We start from the raw sequence: 25,581 nt of genomic DNA, 5'->3' as shown, positions 1-25,581 counted from the left end.
AAATGGTTCTTGGGAAGCAACTCTTGCCTGAGAAGTCTGTAGTCAGGACGTTCCACTCAATGTACTTAACAAAAAAGATAAAAAGTCAGATAATGGCAAAACACCTAATTTTCCTTGAGACAACAATTATACTCTCTGAACAAATAAGCACACAAAACGACACTATCTTTAAGTGTTGGAGCACAACCTAAAACAGAAATTAAAGAAGAAGGAATGTTTGAGAGTATCCTTGTCTGCACAGTATGGGCCAGGTGTAACTCACACAGGAATTGCAGTCTGCTCAGTGTCAAGTGTCAGAGGTGGCATTTAGAAATTGAGAAAGAAAGTCCAAGAAAGCTGGGAGCCCTGAGGGGAGAGGACAAATCTGCATTTAAGTTCTCTTCATTCCGGTGATACATGCAGGGGTTTGCTGGGAAGTCAGAGCTGGTGGAGGTGAGTGGAGGATTCAGTTGCAGCCCACCCACCGTAGGAGCCAGAACTTGGAGCGTCAATCCTGTCAAGTTACAGGGCGGTGGTAAAAATAGAAGATTTTCCATTGAAATTCCAGAAGGATCGCAACTGAAGAGCAAAGACTATGTCCTAAGACTAAGGGTTTTCCCTAAATCTACAGGAACAGTCAAAATAGAGTACCCCAAAAGAGTTTAAGTGAAGTCTCCACAAGTTCAAAGTGATTACCTAGTAAACTAACTGCTTATTAGAATGAAAGTTAATGGTTTTCAGAGAAAAATAATGGAACCCAGAGTCTGAACAATGTATGATAAGTAGTATTCTGTAAATAAAGATTCTTAGATATGTAAAGAAACAAGAAAATAAAAGCCAGAGATAGAAGAAAAAGCAATCAATATAAATATATCTTGATTTGTCCAAAGTGCTGGAATTAGGAGATGAAGTACTGCTATTAATATGTTCAAGGAATTATGGGAAAATTGGTCATAATGAGTGAATGGGTAGAAGAAATCTCAACAGAGAAAGGGAAAATATAAAAAGAACCAAATAGATATTTTAATACCAAAGTGTAAAGTATCTAAAATGAAAGATGCACTGGAGGGCTAACAAAAGATTAGAGGTGGCAGAAGAAAACATAAGTAAACCTGGAGACAGATTTTTAAGAAAATGACCACATTTGAAAAATAAGAGAGAGAAATATTAAAAAACAAAACAAACAGTGCCTCAGTAACAAGTGGGTCCTCTGAGCTGCCTAGTGGGTCCTCTGAGCTGCCTAACATACTTGTAACTGGAGTAACAGAAAGAAAGAAAATATAGAGTGGGATACACAAAATATTTGTGGAGAAAAGAAAAGGCAGAAATTCCCCTAAATTTGTTGAAAAACACAGATTTATAGATGCAAGATCAGTGAGCTCTAAACTGGATGAAGGTAAAGGAAATCACCCATAACCACACCATAGTCAAAGTGCTAAAAAGTAAAGAGAAAGAAAATCTTGAATGCAGCCAGAGAATGAGCCTCAACCTCCAGGAGAAGACAGTACGAGTGACAGCTGACTTCTTGTTGTAATGATGGTGGCCGGACCACGATGGAACCACATATTCCAAAGAAAACGTGTCAGCCCCCAATCTTCTAGGCACCAAATCAGGTGACACAAATGATTTCTTCAAAATCTGACTTATCAACAGTGACACTAGAAGACACAGAAAGTCTGGGTAGCCGTATACATATTAAAGAAATCGAATTTGCTCTCAAAAACCTTTCCACAAAGAAAATCCCAGGCCCAGATTCTTTCATTGTTAAATTTCATCAAATATCTGAAAAAATAATGATACCAACTTTACACAAACAGTTTCAGAACGTCAAGGAGGAAGAACACATTTAAATTCATTTTAGGAGAGCTAGGATGTCCCAAATGCCAAACCTGACAAGAAATAACAATATAGACCAAAATCCTTACAAACACAGATGCAGAAATAACTTTTTTTAAATTAGAAAATCAGATGCAGGAATATATACAAAGAATGATATATTAGGACTCAGTCAGGTTTATCCCAGGAATATGAGGTTAGTTTGTCAAAAACCAATTAATGTAATTCAGCACATTAAGAGAAAAAAGGGGGAAAATGTGTTCACCTGAATTGATGCAGAAGGAGCATTTACTTATGATAAAAATTCTCACAGACTGGGGTGCCTGGGTGGCTCAGATGGTTAAACGTCTGACTCCTGGTTTCAGCTCAGGTCATGATCTCAGGATTGTGAGATGGAGCCCCATGTTGGACTCCATGTTGGGCATGGAGTCTGCTTGAGATCCTCTCTCTCTCTCTTTATCCGTCTCTAAAAAAAAATTCTCCTGGACTAACAACAGAAGGAGGTTTCCTTGAGCCAATAAAGGGCATTTCTGGAAACTTACAGGTAGATTCGCATGAGCACGGCAACACTGAGTGGTCTGCTGCTAGTCTCAGCTGTCATGCAAGGATGTGTGTCTCTGCCCCTTCCATAAACACTGTGCTGTCGGTCCCGGCTGGTGTCACAAGGCAAAGTCTGGAACGAAAGAAGTAAATCTGTCTCTATTCACAGTCATCATCACTGTTTATGTGGGAAATCCTTAAAAAATCAACAAGAAGAAACTAGCTATAATAAGTGAATTTAGGAAACACACAGGATACAAAGTCAACATAAATAATCAACAGTATTTCTTTTTTTTAAGATTTTATTTATCTATTTGACAGAGAGAGATCACAAGTAGGCAGAGAGGCAGGCAGAGAGAGAGAGGGAAGCAGGCTCCCTGCTGAGCAGAGAGCCTGATGTGGCGCTCGATCCCAGGACTCTGGGATCATGACCTGAGCTGAAAGCAGAGGCTTTAACCCACTGAGCTACCCAGGTGCCCCAATCAACAGTATTTCTAAATACAGCAGCAGATACTTGGAAAAATAAAATTTAGAATTCTTATGACAATAGTGTAAAAAATACAGGTACTTAGGAATAAATTTAACCACACACATGAAAACCTCTCTGCTAAAAACCTAAAATATTGCTGAGAAATTGAGGGAGAAGTAAATAAGTGAATAAGATACAGCTTGTTCCTGGATTGTAAGACTCCATATTGTGAAAATGTTAATTCTCTCCAAATTGATTCCTTCCCCATCACAATCCTGTGTCATTTTATAGAAGTTCAGTCATAATTCTGAGAAGTTTGTGCAAATGCAAAGAATCCCAAATAGTCCAACAATCTAGAGGCATGATAAAGTTGGATGGTTCACACTACCTGCTCTCCAGACTAAGTACAGGGATCGGGCTGGTGGAAAGCTGGTATAAATACAGACATTTACATTAATGGAGCAGACATGTGGCTACACACACATGTGGCTGATTTATTTTTAAAATTGAGGTGAAATTCACAAATCATAAAATTGATTGTTTTCCAAGTGCATTCAGCATATCCATACTGTGGTGAATGATGCTTAACTGTTTTTGTTTTTTTTTTACCAAGGTGATGAGGTGATTCAATCAGAAAAGGAAATTTTTTCCAACAAATAATTGGAACAGGCAGATAAACAGATGGAGATTAAAAAAAAAATAAACTTCAGGTCTAAATTCACACCACACAGAAAATGTTAGAGATGGATCATAGACAAAACTAAAAAAGCAAGGGAAAACAGGAGATGGTTTCCTTAGGAAGGGCACAAAAACAATACACATCAAAGGGAAAACAGATAAATTTGGCTCCATTAAGATTACAAACATCTGTTTGTGCAAAGACACTTGTTCAGAAAATACAATGCAAACCACAGACTGGGAGGAAGGATTCAGTGTGTCTAACATGGGACCTTTATCCTAAATATATAAAGACGCTACTAATCACCAAATCACTACAAATCACTAAACACTGTTTGGCATCATCAGACATCATTAGTCATCAGGGACATGGAGGAAAAACCACAGGGAGATAGCATTTCTCTCCCCCTCAGTGGCTGGAATGAAAAGTACCTGGCCACACCCAGTACTGGGAAGAACCGGGAGCGGGTGGGACTCTTGAACACAGCAGTGGGGCCATGAGGTCGCACAGCCACTTGGGAGAACTCTTGGACCACTTCTTATAAAGCTCGGTATACATCTACCCTCCCACACAGAAACACCTTTTCTTGATATTGACCCAAGAGAAATGAAAATACATGTCTGGGGAAAGACTTGTAAAAACATGTTCATAGCCGCTCTGTTGATAATCGCTGAAAACCAAAAAGTGGCTCAAGTATTTTTCAGCAGGTTTGGGTAAGGGAGTCGGTGCTGTTGGCACATGATGGAACCTGCCCTGGCAGTGAGAGGGGATGGGGACATCATGGGAGAGCCTCGGATATTTAAGGGAAAGAAACCAGACCCAAAATAAGACCTCCATATAATTCAATTTCTGTGAAGTCCAAGAAGAGGCCAACCAAACAGACGGTGATAGACATCCAAGCAGAGGCTGCCTGCAGGGTGGGTCTCGGCTGGGGGCGTGTGAAAGAACTTTGTAGAGCTCTGACACACTCTGTGTCGTGGCCCCGGGGGTGGTGGGTGTACGCAGTTGGACAACTCATCCAAGTTGTGCCTGAATGCGTGTGCACCACGCCCTTCCCCAACAGCACTGAGGTCACCTGTTACATAGACTGTCCCGTAACTTGACCTGTTCCAGTGACATCTTGAGATTGCTGCTCATGAACAACCACAGTGCTAGGTTCACGGCTCCAGCTTGGGCATCTGGGGTTGCCATGGTTGGTGTCCCCAGCTCCAAGAAGGCTGCGGTGAGCAGGGTGGGCACGGGCCCTCCTGATAGGTGCCTCACCTGCCTTCCAGGCTCACCTTTGCAGACCACCCAGCTGTGTTTGTAGAATGGAACTCCATCCTGCCCATGGCCCCCTACTGATTTGCCAGAAGCTGCAGACCTGATAAGAGCTGAGGAGGAGGGGTTTGGAGATGAGCCCCATGTCAGGCTTTGCTTGGAGAAGCAGAGGGGAGCCCTGTCACAAAGCCGGACCACCGTGGCCAGGAGTGGCTGGTGCCGTCTGCCATGGGACCCGTGAGACCCGTGGGGCCTGTGACCCCAGCATGGAACTTGGTGGTGGGGGGGAGCTCAGTGGCACCATGTGGGCTCGGCCCCCGGGACAGGCCTGGGGATGCCAGAGGCAAGGAAGTGGCAGCCGAGAGCCCTCAGACTAGCAATCTGAGACCTCAGTCCCCATCATCGAGGTCCTCTGGGGTCACAGGGCCTGGGCGTGGCATCTGTCCCCAGCCTGCCTGGACTGGCAGGAGCTGCCCCCTCCAGGCTGGCTATGGGGATAGCTGACCATGTCTTCCGGGGTTGGGGGTGCAGCTGTCCCCTGGGCCCTGATGTGTTTGGCAGGCTTGAGCCAAGTTTGGGGGGCACGGCCATATTACAGGAGAGGACGCTGTCCACCCTCATGTTTGGCACCACTGCCCTGCGTCCGGCTCAGCCCTGACTCCTCCAAGTGCGTGCACCATGGTCCCGGCTACCCTGGCCTGAGTGTGGGTGAGCAGGACTGTTCTCCCTGGTGGCAGGGGTGGAGTGGGCAAGGGGCTTGGGTTCACAGTCCTTGAGACCTTGACTACAGGCCCTCTGAACACTGGGGTACAGTGGGGGTATTGGGTGACCCTGCCTGGTGAGGCTAGCCCTGACTGCAGCTGGAGAGGACCCTCCACAGAAAGCAGTGGGTGATGCTGCCTGCAGAGTGAGGGTCACGTGGGGGCTCGTGGGGGCCTCTCTGGGGTGGGGGGTTGGGGCGTCAGGGCTATGTGGGCGGCGCTGACTCACACAGCCAGGGCCAGGCTGCCTGAGGACCTTCAGGGGCCTCATCAAGGCCCTTCCCCCACCGTCTCCAGCTGGGCCTAGGGGGTGGGGGGCCACAGAGCCCCAGGGCACAAAGCTGCCTCTGTGGCAGCGCCCGCCCGTGGGCAGCAGAGATAAGCCCCAGCGGCTGCTTCTGTTGTGTTGTCACACAGCAAAAATAGACTGCGTCTCGTTTCCCAGAAGGGCCCTGGTGTGGGTCTGGGCCAGGCTGCTGTCTGCCCTTGGCCTTGAGAGGGACGAGGCTGGCTGGGCAGTCGGGAGCAGGAGTGGGGCCCTCCTTCCTGCTGTCGCTGCCTCACACACGGTCCCATCCGGCAGACCCACCCCTTCTGTTCTCCCTTGGGGTTTCAGGATACGAGGGCTGGGGGAGCCCCGTACCCCACAGCCACCTCCACGGAATCTCTCGGAGGGAGCTCTCCGTAAATGCTGAGCTGCAGGGCCCCTGAACCTGGAATGGGGTAGTCAGTGCTGTGGGCACAGGCCCCAGGCTAACCTGGCACTCAGGTCAGGCCCTCGAGGTGACCGTGGGCACAGGCTGGAGGCAGCAGGGCACACATGGCTGCTGGAACATGGCAGGTGTCCTGTCATAGGAATGGTCTACAGTTGCTGCGACCTTGGCCTTGGTGCTGTCCCTCCTCGTCTGAACACCACCGTCCACTGTCTCCCTGCAGCCGGCCTTCCCACCCTGTCCACGCTGCTTCACACACATGCTGCGGGCTTGTGCCCCCACCAGGCTCAGGATGCACGACCCTGCATGTCCACCAGCTCCCGCCCCAGGCCTGCCCTAGCCTTAGCCCCCAGAACGCAAGGTGCAGGCCAGGAGGCGAGACCAGACAGGCCTGCGTCTCAGACATGGCAGCTCCCCTCACAGGGCTCTTACCCTGCTTACCCAGACCAGGAGCTCTGGGAGGTTCTTCTGGGCAGTGGGCACAACCGGCATGCTTGGGACTGGACCTGGGAGCTGTTGACGTAAGAGACTGCCTGCTGCTGGCTGGTGAGGGCCTGTCCTGGGGGCCCCCAGCAGAGCACACACTGCTCTCTCCAGGCCACAGGCCATCACCAGACCGTCAAGGATCACCCCAAAGGGTTCTGGAATTTCAAATCCTGAAGTAGAGGAGTAGGTGGTGGGCTGCCATGCCTGGGAGCAGGTGTGACCACAGGGCAGGGGGACATGTAATGGGGACAGGCCTTTGTCTGCACAGCAGCTCCCTGCAGCCTCCAGTGGGGAGGGGGCTGTCAGCCTGGTCTTCTCCAAGAACAGCCCGCCTGCAGTGTGGGAGTTGTCCTCCGGAAGGCCCTGACACGCTGTTTCACCAAGCGCCAGCGGCATCCCTACTGTGTGCGCAGACTTGCTGAGGGACAGGGGCAGACAGCTTGCCCCCCAGAGCTGGGACACGAGGTGCCCCCACCCCAGGTAGCAAGGCTGCCCCTGGGGCATGGGGGCTGGGCTTGGGGAGGCAGTGGGGAGGGCGGGTCTAGGAGGACAAGCTTGGGCGCTTTCTGAGAACTTAAGAGGTGAGCTGGGAGCTTCAGGGACAAGCTGACCCCAGGAAGCCTGCTGCGCGTGCATGTGTGTGCGTGTGTTTTTGTGTTTGTGGGGGGGGGTGGGGACAGAGAGGTTCTAGGTGGGCACGAGCAGTCCTAATTCCAGAGGGTGACAGTACTGTGCTGTGGAGTTATCCTGGAGGGCTTCCTGGAAGAGGCAGCCTGGGGAGGAAGGAAGGAGTCTAGGTGGGGATTTGACAAGGCAAACTGTGCAGCAAGACCCCAAGACTCAAGACCCTAGCTGAGTCTAGGGCTTGGAGCACTGTGGTGGGCCCTTTCCAGCAGGCCAGGCCAAAGTAGGCTCCTTGCCCCACAGGAAACTGAGGCAGCAGCAAGATGGACTGAGCCATGGGACAAGGGATGGGCCCAGGGGGGTGGGTCATCTCCAGGACTCCAGAAAATAAGTAAAGTGGGTGCTCCAGGTCTCCACCCCACTCCCAGGGAGTGGGCGCCCCTGATGTGCTGTCCCCAAACCCCGCAGCTGAGCCTGAAGGGAAAGCCAGCTGTCAGGCAGCCACCCTGGAGGAGCAGGTCTGGGGTGAGCACCACTGGAGTGCCGGAGAAGGTGGGCCCCGCTACTTTCCCTCCTACACCTGAGTTCCACTTAGGCCCCATGGATGGGATGAAGGGTTGGGGGCTGCACCCCGTGGTGCAGGGGTACCCTAGCGAGACTCACAGCTGGAGGACAAGGTCACAGACCAGCTCCCTCTTGGGGGCCACCACTCTGCTATCATCAAGTCCTTGGGACAGAGCTGCCTTGGGCCCCTCCCCAGGCGGCTTCACCAGCCTTGGTGGGGAGTTCTGGGAGACTCCAGGTGTCCCGGCAGCTTCCCCCAGGGTAGTCTGGAATTCCCCTGACGGAGGGTTCTGATACTGCAGGGCAGCGAGTAGGGCTGGGGCTGGGCCAGGTGTGGGGCTCACACCTGGCAGGATCCCAGACAGGGAGGGGGTCCCAGGCCTGGGTGGAGAGCCGAGGTAGACACTGAGTTCGCCACGGTGGTCCTCCCGACACAAGAGCTCCGCTGGGCTTCATGGTGAGCGGGGCAAGCCGGGTTGAGCGCTGGGCGGGAATGCACAGGTGCCGGGCTCCACCCCCTCCCGGGCACTGTCTCCGCCCACAGCCCCCGCCCTGGTCTGCGGCCCAAGCCCCTAGAGGAAGTCCACGTAGAGAGAGGGAGGTGGGTGGGAGGCCTGACAGAGCCACGGGGTGCGACCCCAGAGTGCTGCTCCGTCCCCGGGGGGAACAGAGGCGCTTGACTAACCAGACCCCACCCCGGGACTGCAGGTCCCACCGCCCCGCCCCGCCCCCGTCTGTTTATGTCCCACTTACCTCCCGCAGCGCATTTTGGAGGTGGATGTAAAGAAAATTCTGATCTTTTTAAAATAGATTTCACAGAGGAGGTGGAGGAAGAGAAGAGATGAGTTCATCGAGCGTTTCCTTTTAAAATAGGCCAGCCTGAGCCCGGGGTGTCTCTGGGTGGCCGGCGGGTTCGCCACACCTTCCGTCCCAGACCCTGGGGTGGTCATTTCTCTTAAGCCTACGCACTATTTCTAGGCTTTTTGGCCACTTTCTGGAATAATATTTGTGGCTGGGTGTGTGTGGTTGGGAGGTGGTGAGCTAGAGGGAACTTACGACAGTAGAGCTCAGCCTGCAGCCAGTGTTCTCAGGGGAAGTGATTGGGAGAGGGGCAGGCCTGCAGGTACTGAGTGGGTGTGGCTGGAGATGGCCAGGGAGGGGTTGGCTAGCCTCTGTGAGGGGCGGGGGTCTCTGTGCTTGTCAGGAAACCCATGACAGCCGCTGTGGTCCACACTGTCCCTCCCACACATTAGGCCCTCCCTGGGCCCCAGAACCTCTGGAGGAACGTGTGGCATGAAAGCTGTGACCTGTTTGCAGACCCCATACGTACAGACCCTACTTTACAAGGGTACTGTTTCCGGACTCAGTGAGGCTGGGGTTCAAGTGGGGGCTCCTCCTGGAGAGTCCATTTTGGCAGGTGGTTTTCCTCCCTGGGTTGCCCCACCGCCATGGTCTCCAAGCCATGACAGCTCCCTGTAGCACGGGGAGCCCACTGTGGACATTGCAGAGCATAATGCAGCCCTCCCAAGGACCAGGCCCGTGGCAGAGGGAGCTTCTGGCAGCCCTGGGGAGTAGCTCCTTCCACCATGCTGCTGTGTCAGTGGGAGGTCAGCCAGCTAGCTGCCCCACTCTAGTCTAGTCTCTGCAGGAAGGCATTGTTTAGTGGTCTGGCATATTTTGTGGGCCAGTGACAGACACCTTTCTCAAAACTTGCTCAAAGAAATAGGATGATCGATTGGATTCTAGGATTGGAAACTGTCAGGGGCTTCAGGCATAGCTGGATCCAGGAGGTTAGACAAGGTTATCAGAGCCACTTTCTCTCCCTTTCTCGCAGGTTGACTTTCCCTGTGTAGTTTTATTCTCAGGTAGACTGTCTCTCCAGTTCATAAAAAGCTCCAGACATAGAGCAACGCTCTCTTTTCTAAATCTCTTCTAAATTTCCCACAGGACTCATTGGCCAGTCTGGGTCACATGCCTGTCCCTGGGCTGGTCCAGGAGTCAGTAGCTGGGCAGTGCTGATTGGCTACCCTGGGTCACGAGCCCACTGCCATATTTACAGTCCCTCCAGGATCACTGGACTGGGGAGAGGGTCATTTTCAGAGGGAACTCTGGGGTGGAGGATGGGCATGCAGACACCACCCACACACACTCCATGCGGCCGGGGGTGGCCAGCAAGCATCCATGGAGGAGAGTCTACAAGGGTAAAGGCCCTATTAGGAAACTCTGGGGCCCCACCTGCCAACCTCTGCCTTTGGAGCCAAACGCTGTGGCCGCCAGGACCTGCACCTAGGCAAGCCCCAGCCAGCTTCAAAGGGGCCTGTCCCCCTTGCCAGCTTTGATCGCAGAAGGGGACTTGCTAAGAGTTACGATCCAAAGGAACGTGTAGGACTCCAGGTATGTGCAGATGCCATCTCAGGGTGCGAATCAAGTTTCTCCCACCTCAGATGGCCAGAGTCACCATCTGAAGAGACTTCGTGTCCTTGAAAGCATTTTTCTTTTTATCATATTAGAAAGGCAGCAGCAAGAATTCCTCCCGTGTCTTCTCTGGAAGCCATGGGGGATGAGAAAGCAGGATGCTGTCATGGATGCCAGCCGCGGTTTGCAGACACGAGGGTCAGAACAGCGTTGATCCGGGCGGATTAGGACTTCGGTGACTGAGTTCCTGCACAGCCAAGGCGCTCGGTGTCTCTGGGCCCCCTTGTGTGTCTCTTATCCCTTCTTACTCCACACACGCTGCGTGTTTGGGGGCAGGTGACCCTTGCAGGTCCCTCCAGCCCAAGATTTCAAGGTTCTAAGCTCTGGCACAAGAGGGCCTGTTGAGACCTTTGGATCAAATAGAATACACACTTTATAGTCATCTCTAAAAGCCAGCTTTCCAAATTTTGGAGTCTAGTCTGGGAGCAGAGAAAAGCAAGTGTTTCTTAAGCATGTATAAGACAGGCTTGTTTCCTAGGGAGGATGGTGAGGCCTGGCCACCCTTCTTGAGTGGCCTTGGCAAGTGGTCAGCAGGTGGGAGGGAAGGAGTGGTTCCTTTACGGATCTTGACTGTGGGGCCCACAGTTCGTGGGAGGCAAGGCCCAGGGAGGATGTGGAGAAAGGGGACACCTGGGGCACCTCAGGCCAAGGCAGAGGTCCTTGGAAGTCAGGCATGGGGCTGTGACTGGGGTGAGGGAGTTTGGCCCTGGGGGGCATGATGAGCCCCTTCTCTGCTGCCTGGGGGATGCAAGGCAGTTGCAGCTGGGTCTTGATTTAACGGTGGTGTGGAAGTCAAGTTTGCAGCTACAGAGGGGAGGGGAGAAGGATGTCTGAGCCCTGCTGGGGGCTCAGGCCTGGAGGGACCGTGGGTCTATAGGTTTAGGTAACACCTAAGTCATGTCCACAGTTGGCACTGTGGGGGACCCTAGGGCAAGGAAGAGCTGCCATCATAGGGCCTGTGTCTTGGAGGGGGCAGGCCTGGTCCTGGGCACACGGTGACTGCCTAATGGGATTTGAGACTGAGGACCAGCAAGGGGACTCTGGGGCTGGGTGTCTTCTTGACATAGTCTCCCTCTCAAGTATGGATGCATACTCATTTCTGGGCGCTCCCAAAACACACCTCTGATTCCAAGGCCTCATCAAAGTCAAAGTTGACTTCTCAAGGTCATGAGACTAGCGAACAGCTAAGATTCCACCCCAGAATGTCTTAGCCCGTGGATTTGAAATTGTGCCCTTCTCCAAAAACAGGGCTGACTTGCTCCTGGGGAAGGGCCTGAGTTAGGGACAGTCTGTGTCCTGCCTCCTAGGTGGCGGCGAAATCATTCACATGCCTGTTTCAGAATTTGCTGTGAATAACTCTGGTTTTGAGACTCTGAGTTCAGAATATTTACTGGAGAGTGTGAGAAGACAGAAGGTCGGAATAAAAGAAGAAATGAGGTTTTGGAGGTTAAACTCAGTGATCAGCAGGAGACAAAAAGAGAAGCTGACCTTGTCAGGAGCAGATGGTGTGGGGCAGAGATTGAGATCAGATATGATTCTCGGGGCCCTCAGGAAACAGGGCTCATTCTACTGTCCTTTCATCAGAGGGAGAGAGCACTCAAAGGGCTTTAAATTAAAATCAATTCCTGTTAAGTCTTTGGCTAATTTGGCCTACAGTTCCTTTCAGCTCGTTTGGAGGTACCATAGACAGGGGGCGTTTTGGTTGGAGATCTGGAAGGACCCTTGGAAGTGACCTTGTCCTTCCTCCCCCCAGAGGTGGGGGGGACACCCTTACTTTGCCTGGTGATGGATGTGGTGGCTCTGCCCAGGGCAGTTCCCGGGATGCTTTGGTCACATGCAGCAACATCTGTTCCCATCCAGCAGCTCCCAACTCAGGCTTGTTCTGCCTCCTGGGACCCCAGCCCTCAGTGACTCCCCCCGCCCCGGCATCTACATGCAGAGGGTTCCTGCTGTGAACGGCACCATGTCTGGTATGGGACTCACTTGGTCTGTCCCCTGCCCTCCAAGGAAAGCTCAGGGATGAGTGAGGAGAGGCTCAGAGAGGAGCAGTGGTGGGCGGCCAGTCACCACTTAGGGCTGCGTAGTGGGTTAGAGTGTCCCCACCCTCAGATGACAGGATCCCTTCACAGTCCCTGCTGACTGTGTGTGTGGCTTTACTTGGTATTTGCAGACTTAACTGAGGGTCTCAAGGTCTGATCATTGTGGGTTAGGGTAGGCTCCCAATCCAAGGACAGGTGTCCTTAGAAGAGAAGTGGAGGGAGATCTGAAACCCAGACACACACAGGGAGAGGCTGAGGTGACACTGTCACAGCCAAGGGAACAGGGCCCCAGAAGCCAGAGGAGGCAGGAGTACCCTCCCCCAGAGCCCCGGGAAGGAGCACGACCCTGCCGTCTCTTCGGTTCTGACTTCGGGCCTCCAGACCCAGTGTTTAGTCCACCAAGCCTGTGGTTGATTGTTAGAGCAGCCCTGGGACACTAACACGGGCTACTCCTTGGCTCGGAGTCTCCGGGGTGCGTGGCTGCCATGGAGACAGCCATGCCATAGGGCTTTGAAGGTTCCAGACAAGCATTTCCAATAATAGAACTTTCCGCATCTTTGATGACAGAGGCGGGATCAGGCCTGGGCCTAAGGGTTGACAGTGCTGTGCTGTTTCCCGACAGATGTCCCTGATCCTGCTGCTGGGACTGTGGTTGGGTCCCTGGACCCCAGGGCTGACCCCTGCCTGGTGCACCCCTGTTTGCAGGGGTCCCTCCTGGATTGGAGTGTCCAGGCCCTTATAGCCACGACAGAGAGGAGACTGAGGGGTGGAGGAAGTTGGCTGGATATAGCTCCCCCTGCCCGTGCTTGCTTCATCAGACTGGGTGATCCTCGGGTGCGAACGGCCCGTGTGACTGGAGCTGGCCCGGCCCCAGCCGCCGCTCACGCCCAGGACCCCTGAGTCCTCGGGCCCCATGGCTCAGGCCAAGCATCCACCGTGTGCTGGAACTGGTGGAGGCCGGAACCCAGGACAAAGGCCCTGAGCTCACAGAGCCAGAGATCCAACAGTGGGGAGCAAAAATGCAGTGGCCCCAGGGATCAGCAAGCACTAAGAGGAAAGGCAGGTTGGGCAAGAGCCCTGGGGTCTCTGCCAGGAGACACATGCCATTCCAGGCCAGAGGCTTGCTGCCAGGAGCAGCTGTGGCAGGGGACCTCACGTTCTTTGGGTCCTCAGGCTCCCCAGGGTCGGGTGGGGACTCCAGCCCAGGCTAAAGGTTCTGGTGTCCCTCTGCCCACTCCCTGTCAGCCTCCTGGGGGCCGTAGTGGTGCTGAGAACGCACCCTGCGCCTGGAACACAAAGCCACAGCTCATCCCGTGAGTACGGGCCCTGTGACAGGGAGGTCTCTCCCGTGCGGAGAGCGGGAGCCCCTGCCTGAGGCATGCTGCCAGTGGGGCCCCAGAGCAGATGGCTCCCGGCACTCGGCCCCACCCACACCCTGATCTGCAGCCTGGGGCTTTTCCCCACCTCCTCACTCGGTCAGCCTGTGGAGCCGCCAGCATGAGGCCCCTGGACAGCCTATTCCCATGGCCCTCGGCTCTGGGCCACACGGCCGCCCACCCCCATCTGCCTCTCAGGTGTCTGTGCAGAGCTCTGAGGTCAGGGGCCACCTCTCATTCATTTCTGGAGGTCCTAGTCTGGGAACGCAGGGTGCCACAGGGCACGCTCCAGGCACAGTGGGGGGCCTCCCGCTGCTCCCTGGGCAGGTCTGGCCACATGGAAACAGGGCATCTCATTCCAGGTTTTAAGGATATTCCCGTAGTGTCAGCAGCACATCCGGGCTTGGACACTCCTGAGCGAGGCCCGGTGGCCACACGAGTGGCTTTCTGGGAGGCCAACTCTAGGTGGTAACTTCTGCCTCGTGCTGAGGGCCGGAATGGGGGTTACACAGCCCCCCGCCCTTGCTGGCCTTGCCTCAGCAGTGCCTCTGCCTCCCAGTCTTGCCGTGTTCTAATCTCTCAGGTTTTCTGAACAGGGCAGTGTGAGTGGTACCCATTCCGGTCATTGACTCACCCAAGTGTTGTCAGCTGCTAATTATAATTAAATCTTTGATGAGCTGTTTCTTATCTTCCTAATTAAATAATTATGATTAATGGAGTGGAGGGCACCTAACTCTAAAATGTATCCCGGAAAGTTCTGTGCAGCTCAGGCCCCAATCGGGGTTGGGTGGTGGGGAGGCAGCCAATGGAGAGGCCAGCCTGCCACCCTGGGGGTTGGTGTGGGGGTGGAAGGAGAGAGGACAGAGCCACTGCCTTTTCCCAGAGTCGGCTCTGGCTGCTCAGCGTAAGCCTGGTCCTTGAACCGGACGGGAAGTGTGTGAGTGGGAGGCAGCCCTGGGGCACGGGGCCTCCCATCCCCGACTCTGGGGACCTGCTCCCAGCCCGCTGAGTGTCACCAACCACAGAGCCTCCCAGCTCCTGGGTGCTCTCCCTGTAGGCCCGGGGGTGGGGGGGCTCGTTCACGGGGCAGTGAGTCAGCCCACCCACTCTGCCCTGGACCCAGATGTGCTCAGTAGGGAGGTGCAGGGACAGGGGGTGCCAGAATCGGCCACAGCGAGGACTAGCGGGGACCCACGGGGCCTTGGTTGCCTTCTGTGTGCGGCGAGGGGCAGTGAGGAGACCTCTGAGGCTGCTCTGAGAGGGACGATAAAAGCAAAGGTCTCTGAGGGGGTGTGACCAGCCCGGGCCTGTGCTCAGATATCCGTGTGACCCCAAGGACAGCTGTGCGTGAGTCATGGTCTCTGGCTGGCTGACCCTCTCTGCGGCTGAGGGTCACGTCCTGCCTCTTCCCAGGCCTACCCCCTGCCTAGTGTCCCCAACTCCTGGAAGCCAAGTGCCGTCAGGACCTCCCTCACACCCAATCTTCTTCCGTCCTCGGCTCCTTGCTTCCCTGGAAATCTCCTTCGTGCAGAGACGGAGGGGGTCCGGGCTGTCCCATCCTTACAAGTTCCCGAATTGGAGGGAGGCCTGCATGCTCTTTTGCCCAGCATCTCCGTCAGCATTTCACCCCCAAACTGGGCTGACTCACCCACCGGTCCTGCTCGGAGGAGGGGGTCCCAGGGAGGTGGGGTGGGGAGGGGGCCTCTTCTGGCTGGCCAGCCCTGTGGGAGGCAGGGAGGCCTGCGGTGTGACTGACAGGTAGGCCCAGTGGCTCCCACAGCAGCGGGGGCAGGTCCCCTGAAGTTGCTCTGCCAGGAGTGTCAGCTCCCCTTCACTGTCGAAGGGTCCCCCTCCCCACCCCAGAAATCAGTCTGTGGCGCCAGGGCCATAGGCTGCTGTGCTAGAACGTTCCTGGAGCCCCCGACGCCTGGGTCTGGAACAGCCCCTGGCGAAAACCCGCTCCAAGCCCGGGTCTGCAGCCGGTGTGGGAGGCCCAGGGAGGGGAAGCCGGGCAGCTGGTGAGGGGCTGAGCGGAAACAAGAGCCTTCTTCTCCTCCCGGGCTGGGCCCTGCTTGGCTCTGTCTCAACTCACAGACCAAATGTGAGACAGTCAACGCATTCAGTGGAGGACAAATGGCCCCAGCCCCCCCCCACCCCCCCCCCCCCCGGCTCAGAGATTGGCGGAGGGGTGGGGGTTGGGGGTCGGGGATGGGGGTGTCCTGAGAGGGCACACAGGTGGAGCCAGTGGGAGGGACCCTCTGGGCCAGGTCTGCTGAGCTGGTCAGGGAGGGGGTCCTCCCGGGGGGGGGGCCCAGCGGGTGAGGGGGGGGGGGGGGCTGTGTAGGCGGGGGGGGGGGTGGGGCTCATCTGTGGGAGGGTCCTCCTGGCAGACCTAACTACTGTGCTCCAAAAAGGGGCTGTGATCCTAAAACAGGCCAAGAGTACAGTTCGGGGAGGCAGGAGTTCTGGAAAAGGGCCCCATCCCGGAGCGGCAGGCAGACCCTCAGTCCCGGGGCCCTGCCCCCACGAGCCTGGACCTTCCCTTCCCCACAGCTGGCCAGCCTCTGAGCCTTGCAAGAGAACATGCGGGGGTGGTGGACATGACCCTCCGTGGTCTGAGAGGATGGGAGCCAGAGCCTGGAGGGGGAAGTGGCGGCGCCAGAAATATCATGGGGCAGGGAGCCGCGGTGGCCTCTGGGTCCCGGGAGCTGCAGGCCACAGCCAGTGGATATCCGGGGCTCTTGGTCCTACGGACATGCCGGGAAATGAACTTGGCCGCCCAGAAGCCAGTCTCCAGGTGACTGCCAGCAGCCGACGCCTGGGACGTTGCCTGTGGGGCTCTGTCGTCTCCGAAGCTGGTGAGGCCATGCCTGGATGGTGGCTTGTGGATGCCATGAGGTGGTCAGCAGGTATCACAGGAAGCCGCGAAGGTTGTGACCTTGTTACGTAACACAGACACGAATACATGTGGGCCCCAGATGGAGACACGCAAGAGCCAGTCTCTGCGTTCGCTGGCCCACCACCCGGGCCACATGTCCGTCTGTGGGCCTCTCTGCTGCTATTGGCTGGGAGTGGCCGAGGTTGGGGACGCCCCAGGGAAGGCGCAGGCAGCCCAGAGCCACACTGGCCTCTGGCCATGTAGGGAGAGGGGTCCTGGGTCCTTCCCTTCACTCCTGCGCTTCTGAGGAAGCTGGGCTCGCTGCCTCCCATCCCTGGGGGAGCTGGGCCCTGCAGAGCATGAGGCAGGCCCATGGGGTGTGAGCCTGGTGTCCCAGGCGGGATAGTGGCTGGGGTGGGAAGACACCTCCCGGTGGCCATGGCAGGCTACACACCTGTCCCAGCCTTCTCTGAGATGTGCTTCTGACACTGCCTACGGTCTCACCCCATGCCTGTCTGACTGGCTGGGGGCAGGCAGGGGGACAGGAACAGCTCTGTGGGGACAAATGCCAGGCTGCCCCATACCCGGATGAGCCCAGGGACTGAGTCCAGTTGGGACACAGCCCCACTTGCTCCAGGGAGGTGGGCAGAACACCCAGGAGAGAGCTCGCTGTTTAGGCCCATGGGGCAGCTAGGGACGGAAGCTGGCTGGCGGCCCCCAGGAGACACAGGGAGAGGTGCGGGGTTCTGTGGGGAGAATGGAGGGCCTGCGGGGAATGGGAAAAGCCCTGGCCTGGGGTGCTACTCACAGTGGTTCCTCCTTGTAGCTCCTGGATCCTGGCTGCTGGATGGTGGGGCCCACCCTCCTGGGGAGGAGCAGGGATGGAGGCAGGAGGCAAGGCCCCTACAGAAGCTCTGGGTCTTTCCTCCTGCTTGTCCTGAAGCTGTGGCCATGGTGGCCTGTTTCCAGGTGGCAGGAGACAGGAGCCCCGGGTGGCTACCTGCATGACCCCCACTCTAGCGGAGATCCTGAGGAGGACTGATGGGAGGCTGGGCCTGCCCTCGGGGCACCAAGCCCAGTGTCGCCCTTGGGGGATTGTCCAGCTTCTAAAAACCCAAAGAGGCATACCTCGGGGAGGCTTGCCAAAAGCCAGCATCTTCATACTTCTGAAGGGACAGAGGGTCTGGAGAGGGTGGCCCAGGGTCAGCCCCGGAGCCTCCAGGAGGAGCAGTCCCCGGCCCCAGGGGAACTACCACACTGAGGACTCCTGGCTGCCACTATGCAGATGGCCAGAGGAGGGGACCAGGCTGGATGCTAACCCCCGGCGCGGCTCCATGCCCTTCTTGCCACCATTGCTTGTCTTGGCTCCTGGAGCTCCCCTCGAACCCCATTTGTAGTCTCTCCAAGACAGTGGCTATGCTCCCCCAGGTAGGGTCCTCATCATCATGCTCCAGGGTAGATTTCTTCTGGAATCTGTAAAGATTCTGCCTTCGGTGCCAACAAGTAAGTGAAACCACATGGGATGGTTTGAAGCCTCTAGAAGCTTCTGCACCATAATAAGAACAGATGAGCTAAGCCCCCAGAGAACAGCAGGCACAGAGCTGGGACTAATTAGCCCCCAGCAGGAAGACATGGGGAGCCACAGTGGGGTCAAGGGATGAGGACAAGGGGCTAGAGCCTGGGGAATAGGCCCTCAGAGGGAAGATCACAGGGAGCCAGAAATACTCTATTCTCAGCAGCCAGCTGTCAAGTTCTAGCCATTCCCCAAGCCCAGCTTCTAGGCCATCCCCAGGCAGCTACCAGGGTTCTTGCTGCCCTGGCAGCCTCCCATCGTAGCCAGGCTTGTGTACTGTGGGACACGCTCATGTGGGTCTTCCCATGGGAGAAGGGCAGACAGGTGCCTCCCATAGCCATTGGCCAATTCCAGCCCCATCCATCCTTTCCCTCCTGCCTGTGCTAGGTACAGTGCCTCCTGAGGGCCATGGCCCCACAGTCAAAGCATGTCTGGTGTCCACACAGTGCCGGTACTGACACAGTGGGAGCTGGGCAGGTCAGCAGGCACTGGCTTCATTCTCAAGACCACAGTCTGCCTCTCGAAGAATGCAGTAGCCACCCCACACCAGTCACTGCCCAAGTGGGTGGCACAACTGGGCTTGGGTCTGGCCTCTAGGCCACTGACCACCCTTTGCCCTCTGACTTAGAGAAATGGTCATGTTGTGAAGTGGACAGGTCATATGGCCCATCGGTGGGTCTAAGTTGTCCTGCCCCGCAGTGAGGGGACAGCGGGGAGAGTTCCTCCTAGCTCTGGGGTCTGGCCTTTTCCTGAACCCTTCCAAGGGGCCCCCCTGTGAAGGGGCCTCGCATTCTGCTCTTGCACAAAGAGGACAGGAGGTCTGCTCATGCCAGGAGGGGCTCTGTCCCACCAAACTCTTCAGCTGCCTCCCTCCTCCTGCTTCTCACCTGTGCTTGCAAGAGAAGAAGTGACTCATATGTCTAGGACACCAGCAGGGCTGGGCTGAGGTCAGTCAGGGCTCCTGGGCCCAGAGGGATAAAACCCCACCTCTTTCCCACTCCCTCCTTCCCTCCCTGTCCCCTCCCCTTCATTCTCCCTCCTGCCTGCCCCACTTCCTTCCCTTCCCCCCACCCCGCCCTCTCTCCCCCACTTCTTCTCTCTTCTTCTTCCTCTCCCCCCTTCACTCTTGCTCCCCCTCCCTCCCTCTCTCCTCCTCTCTAGCTGGGTCAGTGGCCTGTGCAGTGAGCTGTCCTCTCCACCCTGTACCCACCCTGGCTTCCTCTACATCAGGGTAGCTTCTGCTCCTGGCCAGACAGTCTGGCCATGGCCTGGTTCTTGCTGCTGGCCAAGGATGGTGGGGAGAGAAGTGCAAGGGCCATAGCAGCCTGGCCCCCACTCCCCTCTTGGTCTCTGTCAAGCTCTGCAAAGAAGAGGGCTAAAGTTCACATAACAAGTGTCCGATGGCATCGTCGCCATTCAGGGCCCTAAGGAAGCAGCCATAAGGTGCATGGTCCTTGGCCTGGAGGTGTGGGCAAAAGGGTTTGCAGCTCTGCACAATGCCCCTCATATTAGGCAGGAGCTTGGGGCCACTTTCCGTTGAGGGGCATAGGCAGAAGTGATCCGTGTCTGAAGTAGGCAGGGCCTGGACTTTGTCTCTGCAGCAGCCATGGGCCACGTGTTGAGGTGGTGGAGCCTTCATGAGCCTGGGTTCCAGCGTGGAGCAAAGCCCCCCACAGAGCCTACCCCCACTAGGATTGTAACCTGTGCAAAAAATATACCTTTTTCTATTCCCAGGATGCAAAGGTGATTCAAAAGTTGCAAAATAATCAATGTGATATGTCACAACAGTAAGAGAAAGGATAAAAACCATATGATCATTTAAGTATGTAGACAAAGCATTTGACAAAGCACAACATCCATTCCTGGTAAACCCTCAACAATTAGAGGGAACACACCGCAACATAGTAGAGGCCACATGTGAAAACCCATGTATGTGAAAACCTGAGTATGCGAACAGCATACTCAGTGGGGAAAACTTTTCCCCTAAGTCTAGGAACAAGATGAGGATGTCCTCCCTCAACATTTATATTCAACATAGTACTGGAAGTCCTATCCATAGCAATCAGACAAGAAAAATAAATAAAGGGCATCTAAATTGGTAAGGAAGAAATAAAACTTCCATTCTTTGCAGATGACAAGACACTGTATATAGAAAACCCAAATCATATATATATATATATATATATATGTATATATACACACATATGTATATATACATATATATGTATATATACATATATATATATATATGTATATATACACAACCCTAAAGTTCCATAAAAACTTACTAGAACTGATCAATGAATTCATCAAAGTTGCAGGATATAAAATCAATGTACATAAGTCTGTTGCATTCCTATACACGAAAAATGAAGCAGCCAAACATGAAATTAAGGAACTATGATTACATCAAAAACAATAAAATATATATGAATAAACTTAACCAAAGAAGTGAAAGACCTGTACTCTGAAAACTCTAAGACACCAATGAAAGAAACTGAAGATGACACCAAGAAATGGAAAGACATCCCATGCTCATGGATCGGAAGAGCAAATATTGTTAAAATATCTATACTACCCAAAGTAATCTACAGTTCAACACAGTCCCTATCAAAATAGCAACCAATATTTTACAGTACTAGAACAAACAATTTAAAATTTGCCCGGAGCCACAAAAGACTTTGAAAAGCCAAAGCAATCTTGAAAAAGAAAAACAAAACTGGAGTCATCACAATTCCAGACTTCAAGTTGTATTACAAAGCTGTAGTCATCAAAACAGTATGGTACTGACACAAAAACAGACACAAAGAGCAAAGGAACAGAATAGAGAGCCCAGAAATAAACCCATGATTATATGATCAATTAATCTATACCAAAGGAGGCAACAATATCCAATGGGGGAAAAACAGTCTCTTCAACTAACGCTGCTGGGAAAACTGACAGCAAAATGCAAAAGAATGAAACCAGACTACTTTCTTCACCATACACAAAATGGATTAAAGACCTAAATGTGAGACCTAAAACCATAAAAATCCTAGAAAAGAGCACAGATAGTAACCTTTTTGACATCGACCATAGGAATATTTTTCTAGATACAACTCCAGAGGCAAGAGAAGCAGAAGCAAAAAGGAACTATTAGAACTACATGAAAATACAGAGCTCCTGCCAGGGAAGGAAACAATCTAAAAACAAAACTAAAAGATAACCTAAGGGATTTGACTTTGGCTCATGTCATGATCTCGGGTGCTGGGATTGAATCCTGTATGAGACTCTGTGCTCAGTGGGGAGTTTGCTTGTCTGTCTCCGTCCCCCTGCTCATGCTCGCTTACTCTCTCTTCCCTCTCACTCTTTCAAATAAATAAAATCTTTTAAAAAATGGGTAGAAGATGTGAACAGACATTTTTCCAAAGAAGACATCCAGATGGCCAACAGATACATGAAAAGATGCTCAACATCCCTCATCATCAGGGAAATGCAAATGGGAACCACATGAAATACAACCTCACACCTGTTGGAATGGTTAGTATCAACACAAGAAGCAATGGGTGTTAGTGAGGACGTGGAGAAAGGGGAACCCTTCATGCACTGTTGGTGGGAATGCAGACTGGTGTAGCCACTGTGGAAAAGAGTGTGGGGGTTCCTCACAAACAAAAATAGAGTTACCCTAGGACCCAGCAATCACAATACTAGGTTTTTACCCCCAAAATGCAAAAATACTAATTTGAAGGGGCACACACACCCCTCTGTTTATAGCAGCATTACCAACAATAGCAAAGGTGTGGAAGCAGGCGAGGATGGATGGATAAGGAAGATATGGTGCATATGCACACGATGGGCTATTCTCAGCCATCAAAAGAGTGCAATCTTACCATTTGCAATGACGTGGATGGGAATAGAGGGTATGAAGCTGGGCAAAATAAGTCAGTCAGAGAAAGACAAATACCATGTAATTTCATAAATGTAACTTAAGGAATGAAACAGATGAACATGGGGTAATAAAAAAGAGAGAGGCAAACCACAGAACAGACTCTTAACTACAGAGAACAAACTGATGGTTACCAGAGGGGAGGGAGAAGGGGGGATGGCTGAAGTAGGGGATGGAGATTAAGAGCGCACTTATCATGATAAAGAAAGAAGGAAGGAGGGAGGGAGGGAGGGAAGAAAGGAAAGGAAGAGAAAGAAAGAAACAAACAAACAAAGGGAGGGAAGAAAGGAAAGAAGGAAGGAAGGAAGGAAGGAAGGAAAGAAAGAAAGAAAGAAAGAAAGAAAGAAAGAAAAGAAAGGAAGGAAGGAAGGAAGGAAGAGAGAAAGAAAGAGAGAAAGAAAAGAAAGAAAGAAAAGAAAAGACAGAAATCCATCTTTAGTGGGCAAAGTGGCTGGGATCTCATGAGATAATCTGTTCCTGCAGCATAACCCAGGGAAGCCTGACTAACCCTCAGAGTCTCCCTGCAGCTGGGGGAGATTGTCAGAAATCACAAAATAAGTAATCCCACGTGCTGGGATGGGAAGATGGGGGAGTGTCAAGTTTGGTGTGGGGACTCTGGGAGATTCCACTCCTGGTATTGGCTCCTGAACAGGCAGATCTTGGGAAGAGATGTCCATGTGATTCTCACCCTGTCTGTGCAGGGAGTAATGCCCCAGGTGTCATGTGTGTGTGCGTGGAATTGCATCGGGACCCTGCTGTCCCTGGCTTGGGGAGCAACCGAGTGGACGCCAAGGTCCCCAACCCAGACGTGGGGAGAAAGCGGTGTTTGGAGAGATTGAGGTAGGATGGAAAAGGGGACTCCTGTCCTGCATGGCCTTTGTAGTGTGTGTGTGTGTGTCTGTGTGTGTGTGTGTGTGTGTTGGCGAAAGGGCTCACAATTACCCAGAGGCCCCATCCAATCCATCTGTAGCACTAGCCAGAGGTCAGGCTCCAGTCCCCAGGACAGCAGCGTGGCCCGTCTCCCCACTGCCCTGCTTGTGAGCCACTGCAGCCTGAAGCGGTGAGCAGAGGGGCTCGCTCGGGAAGCTAGTTGACCAGCTAACACACACCACCTGAGCGGCCGGTTCCCAAGCAGTGCTCCACATGCATGTGTCCCTGCGGTCCCCACTACTTGGGACCCGCAGCCCTCCTCGCACACACTCTGTCCAGCAGCTCGGGGCTGGGGGGGGCGTCTTCCCAGAGCCCCTGCCCCTGGTGTGTGGCTCCCCGAGAGTGATGCCGCAGAGCCAGGCCCCAGGAGAGACCGCGGACATGGTTGTGTGGCCACAGAGCTGATGTTTGCAACATCACCTCGTGGGAGAGGTTGCCCTGAACAACGTGGGCTGGAAGGAGGTTCGGGTCAGTGGCTTGCACCTGTGAAGCCGGACGCTCCCTCGAAGCACTGAGAATGGGCTCCAGGTTCAAGAAAGAACCTAGTCCAGCTCCTCTTTCTTAGGCCATGAAGCCACAGCTCTGAGAACATGGGGAATGTCCAGTCTAACCCCAATTCATAAAAAACCCTTCACACAAAAAACACAAAGGTAAGAATGTTAGGAAACACACTGATATTTTCACAATGCTGTCTGTGATGGGCAGTGTGCTGGGTTATTCTCTCCATGATTCTGCGGCTTCCAAGGTGTATAAGCAGTAAGACTTCTATAATTAAAAATAGAAGTTACTTATTTTATTTATTTTTAATTATTTTATTTTTTGGAGAAAGAGAAGTGGGGGAGGCATATGGGGAGAGGGAGAGAGAGAATCTCAAGCAGACTCCATGCCCAGCACAGAGCCCAATGCAGGACTTACTCTCACGACCCTGAGATCATGACCTGAGCCAAATTAGGAGTCGGATGCTCAACCCACTGAGCCACACAGGTGCCCCTGAATGTTACTTATTCTAAATGAGTTTATCAAGTTGCCCTAGTTTAATTGCCTTGTCATTTTACAGGCATGTTTGGTCCAGTAATAATTGCATTGATTATAGTCACAAGATATTAAAAACAACCCAAATTTTCAATAACACAGCACTGAATATATGGCAAATCCAGGCACTAGAATAATATGGAGCCTCTTGAAATGACTGAAACTGGTCCAGCAATGTAAGAGAGAATCTCATTTTCATACAAAAACCTTCATACAAAACCTTCTAAGGCGACATGCTCTGAAGTATCTTTCGATGGCAGATCAATAGTGACTTTCATCTTCTTTGTGTTGTTCAAAACATCCAAGTTTTCTATGAAAAAGCATATATTCCTTTCAGAATCAGGGGAGAGAAAAGCCCACTTCAGAAAAACAAAGAAGTGTTTCCACAAGCATGCTGGGACCACTGGATGTCCACCTGGGAGAGAGGGAAGCTTCCGCACATCGGGCAGAAGATTTAAGTCAAAATGAACCCCAGACCTAATGCAAGAACTAAAGTCCCAGAACTCTTGGACAAAGAGATACGAGTAGACCTCCATGCCCTTGAATCGGGATTAATTCCTTAGATAAGGCACCAAAAGCATGAGTGGCAAAAGGAAAAAAATAGATACATTGGATTTATCGAAATTTAAAACTTTTGTTCTGCCAACACCCCCGTCGAGAAAACGAAAAGACAACCCATAGAATGGAGGAAATTATTTTCAAATCTTGTATCTGAGAAAGGACTTGTGCCCAGGATACATAAGTAACTCTCACAACTCAACAATAAAAAGATGAATAACCCAATTAAAAACTGGGCAAAGAATCAGAATAGACATTTTGCCAAAGAAGATGAACCTATGAGTAATAACCGCATGACGAGGTGCTGAACGTCACCAGCCATTAAAGAAATGCAAATCAAAACCACAGTGGGATGCCACTTCTTAGCCAACAGCATGCTACAAAAACAACAGACAGTAACAAGTGTTGACAGGGATGTGACCAAATGGACCTGGAAGATATTGCTCACAGGAAGGTAAAATGTTATAGTTGCTTTGGAAAATTTGCAAGTTCTTCCATATCCTAAACATAGGGTTATCATATGACCCAGAGTGTCTACTCCTAGGGATACACCCCCAAAAGTGAAAACATATATCTCCCTGTAGACTTGCCCAGAATGTTCATAGCAGCATTATTCATAATATCCAAAAAACCAGTTGTCCACCCACAAATGAATGGGTAAATAGAATGTGTATCAAATGTGTAAATAGAATGTGTATCAAACGACAAGTATTATTTGGTAAGAAAACAGGGATGATGTATGGACATATCTTCAACATGAACGAATCTTGAACATGTATTAAAGAAAGAAGACAGTCGCAGATTGCACGACTTCATTTGTACGTAACGTCCAAAATAAGCGAATCTATGGAGACAGAAGGTGTATTTGTAGGCGAAGTGTGTAG

Source organism: Lontra canadensis, unplaced genomic scaffold (assembly GCF_010015895.1).
Source record: "Lontra canadensis isolate GAN:19392208 unplaced genomic scaffold, GSC_riverotter_1.0 scaffold13, whole genome shotgun sequence".
Taxonomy (NCBI): Eukaryota; Metazoa; Chordata; class Mammalia; order Carnivora; family Mustelidae; genus Lontra; species Lontra canadensis.
Note: the sequence above shows the minus strand (reverse complement) of the source record.